We start from the raw sequence: 6,179 nt of genomic DNA, 5'->3' as shown, positions 1-6,179 counted from the left end.
GGACTGATTATTTAAATGTTGTTTACTCACATGTGCGTTGTAAACTCTATGGATTTTATGTTGCAGCACTGCTTCACTTGTTCACTTCTTCACATGGACTGTTTGTTTACAGTGTCGCGTGAGCAGCTACACTCCAGGTTCGACTTCATTTGGCGTAAAGCAGACCTCTTGGTGATGTCAAAGTACCGCGAGAGCGATTCAAAGCAGATTTCTCCATGTGAAAACTGGAGTCTCTCTCGCGGTACTTTGCTATCACTCGATTGTGGCGCAACACCAGTCTGCTCCCCAGTCACTTTCGCGTCACTATAGTAATTTAATTTCATAGAAATTAATACGCCGATCGGATCGCGCAGTTCGACAGGAAGTATATAGCCTATTATGTATTTCAACCAACCCGCTATGGTCAGTGCTTCACATGTATATTATGACTAAAAGTTTAAACATGTAACAAAACCATGCTGTTACGCATCCTTGCGCTATTTTTAGTGGGTATATGGAAATCCTTGACAATTTCTAGTGGGTATACGGCGTAGTCCTGCGTATCACGTAGACTACACCACTGTGTATAATGCTGTTTACAATCATCATTTGTTTCATAGAGACAAGCTCTTAGTGCCCCTCTAGCGGAATGTATATGACACACGAGGAAGTGCTGGAAAGTGCTAATAAGTTCAGTTGGTGGCAGTAATCAGTAGGCAGTGATGCACAAGAAGTTTGCGTCAATCCTATGTTGCAGATAGTTATAGTTTAATTGTGTGCGTGCATCTAAATGTAAGTTTATATGTTACATGGTTAATTTTACTTATGTATTTTGATTATGTTTTGGCTTTCTTAAGAGCATATCATATGTACACCATTATTAGGCAACTATTAGTGTGCAGAATTATTATGCAACTAAATGAAAAACAAAGATTTTCCCATCTCACTTGTTTATTTTCACCTGTTAAAGTGAGAATAATAAACAACCTATACATTTAAAAATGAACATTTCTAAAAAAAAACTCAATGACCAATATAGCCACCATTCTTTTCGATAACAGTCACATGCCTTCCATTCACGGAGTCAGTCAGTTTCTTAATCTGGTCAGAATCAACATTTTGTGCAGCCACAACCACAGCTTCCCAGACACTGTTCAGAGAGGTATACTGTTTACCTTCACTGTAATGTCCTGCTTAAGAAGATCCCAGAAGTTCTCAATAGGTTTTAAGTCAGGTGCAGAAGGGGGCCAAGTTTTTCATCTTTAAGGCCTTTACTGGCCAGCGTGAAGTGAAGTCTTCTTGAAAGATGCAGACTTTATACCACTGCTTGAATAATTACACTACAGGCAGGCACTACAGATATTATTAAAGATGAGCTAGTTGGACCTTTTTGGGTTGAAAATGGAAATAAAAAACAACTCTCAGACCTACTGCCATTTTTTAGAAGATAGTTTCTTAAAGCAGGTGTAGTTACTGGGTCACGACTCTGTGGTTCGCGACCTCCTCTAGCTGCCATCAAACAGAGCTTTCGGTCCAAAACCACTAGCAATGATCTGACTAGCACACTCTTTTATCCTTTCTCACCACAATGATCATATTTAATGTTTACTTTTTTTAACATTCGTAAGCTTTTGGACAGAAACCACAAACTTACCCACAGTTGTCAAAATCTGTGAAATCCTGTGAACTCTTCCTCCCACGCAGAGCATGCGTGACCTAGACAATCTTATATGTGACTTGAGAACCGCTGAGACATTAGGAGATGGAAATTTAGCATCAGAATAAAATGTTCGAACGTTATGATTATTTGACAGAAACTCTCTGCCCCTGTTTTATCCCGATTTATTAACAATTTATCATTTAGCAACGCATATCTGAATTTAATCTACACAAGATGTTTTTATCGTTTTGCTACTGCAATCTCCGTTTTCTTTAGATTCATAGTTTAATGTTTGTAACTGTTGGGACAGAAGGAGTTACGAATGTTAGTGAATGTTTCCATTGCATTGTGGTGGATTATACTTTCAGTGTTAGTTGTAGTATTTTACCAAAATTCAGGATTTTAGGAAGTAAAATAAATGACTTAGGAAAAACCCCGATGCACGGAATGTCTCCCCCTGACATCCCCAATTTCTGGGGACGGAAATAAAATAGTCTCATTACACGATAATGCCAAGGCTTAGTGGGATAAAATTAACTTTATTATTTCTTACATCTATTCAGATTCAGATTGTTTATGATGAAATGGAACGGATTTGACTGAAATTAGGACATATAATGCTGGCCCGAGAATTTTCCGTTTCTGTTGCATCACCCCACCACCTCTACAATGGCTGCATAGGTGCACTGGAACAATCCTTCCTAAAATGCATTAAACTTTCCTTTACAAAGATGTGAAACTCACCGAGTGGTCAGGGGTGTTCACTGATATGCTCACAAAAAAGTCACTGCAAAAGATGCTTTCCAACAGGTGTTATACCATTCGTTGTAAACTTGTGGACCTATTTTTCCAAACACCTCACACCCGTATATTCTTCCGTTGAGAGCTTGAATAATAGATACTCCAGCCCAGTTGGTGGCGATAAACCACCTTTGCCAATTGCAAGAATACAAACAACGTTCCCGGCGCGGAGTAATACCGTACCTCACAGCACATCTAATACAATTTAATGGAGTTGGACAAAAACTACGATAAAACCTGTTGGAAAGCATCTTTTGCAGTGATTTTTGCGTGAGCATACCAGTGAACACCCCTGACCACAGGATTGGTCCAGTGCACCTATGCAGCCATTGTAGAAGTGGGATGGGGGGTGATACAACAAACATCCAAAAATTCTCGTTCCAGCATCATATGTCCAAATTTCAGTCAAAACCGTTCTATTTCATCATAAACAATCTGAAAACAGGGCTTTAAGTGTAAAATACCGAACTTGTCCTTTAACAGACTTTGTGGATTGTGTGTGCGTGCAACTGATTGTAAGTATTTTCTGGATATTAGTGAATAATATATTGTTAAGAGATATAGAAGTAGCCCAGCTTACAAAAACACGTAACTGTTATGTAACAACAAAATTACCTCCCTTGGACACAACAGTTACTTTGCCAGTAAGTTATGAAATTACCAAAATAGTACAAATTTATTACATAACTAAAACGTGCTTTGTTATCTCGCAACGTTAACTGCGGTCAAGCCAGCCGCCACTCCGAAAAAGACTGTCAAACTAGCCCCCCGTTTTTTTTCTGTGTGCACATAAATTAGACATTACGGTAAATGCACGAGAGGAATGATTTCAAAATAAAAGTTTCTCACTTAATCTGCTGATATTTCTGTTGCATTATATGTCTGTTATAAGTCATTGCTAGGGTATTATGGGTGGTTGCTAGGCTGTTTCTCTTGCATTCTGTGTGGTTGCTAGGGTTCTATAAGTGGTTGCTAGGCTGTTTCTTTTGCATTCTTTTTGGTTGCTAGGCAGTTTATGTTGCATTATGTGTCTGTTTTAAGTAATTGCTAGGGTATTATGGGTGGTTGCTAGGCTGTTTCTCTTGCATTCTGTGTGGTTGCTAGGGTTCTATAAATGGTTGCTAGGCTGTTTCTGTTGCATTATGGGTCTGTTTTAAGTAATTGCTAGGGTATTATGAGTGGTTGCTAGGCTGTTTGTCTTGCATTCTGTGTGGTTGCTAGGGTTCTGTAAGTGGTTGCTAGGCTGTTTCTGTTGCATTCTGTTTGGTTGTTAGGCTGTTTCTGTTGCATTCTGTGTCTGTTTTAAGTCATTGCTAGGGTATTATGAGTGGTTGCGAGGCGGTCTCTCTTGCATTCTGTGTGGTTGTTAGGCTGTTGCTAAGGTTCTTTAAGTTGTTGCTAGGGTATTATGAGTGGTTGCGAGGCGGTCTCTCTTGCATTCTGTGTGGTTGTTAGGCTGTTGCTAAGGTTCTTTAAGTTGTTGCTAGGGTATTATGGGTGGTTGCTAGGTTGCTTCTCTTGCATTCTGTGTGGTTACTAGGCTGTTACTAGGGTTTTATGCGTGGTTGCTAGGTTGTTTTTGTTGCATTCTGGTTGCTTGCTATGCTATTGCTAGGACTTTTTAAGTGGTTGCTAGGGTATAGCTTTGGTTTTCTATGCGATTGCTAGACTGTTGCTAGGGTATATGGGTGGTTGCTAGTCTGTTTCTGTTGGATTCTGTGTCTGTTTAAGTCTTTGCTAGGGTATTATGGGTGGTTGTTAGGCTGTTTCTATTGCATTCTGTGTGGTTGCTAGGGTTCTATAAGTGGTTGCTAGGCTGTTTCTGTTGCATTATGTGTCTGTTTTAAGTCATTGCTAGGGTATTATGGGTGGTTGCTAGGCGGTTTCTCTTGCATTCTGTGTGGTTGCTAGGGTTCTATAAGTGGTTGCTAGGCTGTTTCTGTTGCATTCTGTTTGGTTGTTAGGCTGTTTCTGTTGCATTCTGTGTCTGTTTTAAGTCATTGCTAGGGTATTATGGGTGGTTGCTAGGCGGTCTCTCTTGCATTCTGTGTGGTTGCTAGGCTGTTTCTAGGGTTCTTTAAATTGTTGCTAGGGTATTATGGATGGTTGCTAGGTTGCTTCTCTTGCATTCTGTGTGGTTGCTAGGCTGTTACTAGGGTCTTATGCATGGTTGCTAGGTTGTTTTTGTTGCATTCTGGTTGATGCTGTGCTATTGCTAGGGCTTTTTAAGTGGTTGCTAGGGTATAGCTTTGGTTTTCTATGTGATTGCTAGACTGTTGCTAGGGTATATGGGTGGTTGCTAGTCTGTTTCTGTTGCATTCTGTGTCTGTTTAAGTCATTGCTAGGGTATTATTGGTGGCTGCTAGGCTGTTTCTACTGCATTCTGTGTCTGTTAAAAGTCATTGCTAGGGTATTATGGGTGGCTGCAGGGCTTTATCTGTTGCATTTTGCGTGGTTGCTAGGCTGTTTCTATTGCATTCTGGGTCTGTTTTAATTCATTGCTAGGGTATTATGGGTGGTTGCTAGGCTATTTCTGTTGCATTATGTGTCTGTTTAAGCCGTTGCTAGGGTATTATGGGTGGTTGCTATGATGTTTCTGTTGCATTCTGTGTCTGTTTTAAATCATTGCTAGGCTATTTCTATTGCATTCTAAGTCATTGCTAGGGTATTATAGGTGGTTGCTAGGCTGTTTCTATTGCATTCTGTGTCTGTTTTAAATCGTAGCTAGGGATTTATGGGTGGTTGCTATGCTGTTTCTGTTGAATTCTGTGTCTGTTTTAAATCATTGCTAGGGTATTGTGGTTGTTTGCTAGGCTATTTCTATTGCATTATGTGTGGTTGCTAGGCTGTTACTAAGTTTTTTTTAAATGGTTTTCTCTGTGATTGCTAGACTGTTGTTAGGCTATATGGGTGGTTGTTAGGCTGTTGCTCTGACATTCTATGTGATTGCTGGGCTGTTGCTAGGCTACGGTATTTATATTGGTTGCTAGGATATATTTATATTTTCTTGGTGATTGCGACGTTGAGGCTGTGTCTTTCTAAATGATTGATAGGCCTTTGCTAGGGTATTTTAGGTGGTTTATAAAATTGCTAGGCTGTTCAGGGTAGTTAACACAGAACTGTTATGGATATAATAGAGAGTCAGTGAGTGAATGATAGGTAGTTGCTACAGCATTATGGGTGGCTGTTAGTGTAACTAGTTGCTGGGTTGTTCAGGGGATTGACAGAGCATTGCTATATAGTTGATAGGGTATTTAAATGAGAATGCTCTAAAATGTCCAACACATGCTGTATTTTTTATATATTTAGTTAGATGTTAAAGGAACCTGTTTCCAAAGAATCATTCCATCTCTGAATGATGGTACATCTCAGGTTGTCACTCATGCAGTATCATCACAGTCTGATATGCTGTTTTTAAAATAGAGACCTCTAAGATGTCCAATACACTCTGTATTTTCTATACATTTAGTTAGATATTAAAAGAAAACTACCTGTTTGCACAGAATGATTTTACCTCAGAGTGACAGTATACCATCCGAGGGTGTCACTTACACCGTATCAGGCCAATCTGATATGAAGTTTGTAAAATATAGCTCTCCAGAATAACCCAAATACACGTTTATTTTTATAAGATCAAATAGATGTTTAAAGACAACTACCTGTTTGCACATAATAATTTCACTTTAGAGTGACAGTATACCACCTCAAGGTGTCACTCACAACATATCAGGCCAATCTG

The sequence above is a fragment of the Paramisgurnus dabryanus genome, chromosome 8 (assembly GCF_030506205.2).
Source record: "Paramisgurnus dabryanus chromosome 8, PD_genome_1.1, whole genome shotgun sequence".
In the NCBI taxonomy this organism is placed as follows: domain Eukaryota; kingdom Metazoa; phylum Chordata; class Actinopteri; order Cypriniformes; family Cobitidae; genus Paramisgurnus; species Paramisgurnus dabryanus.
Note: the sequence above shows the minus strand (reverse complement) of the source record.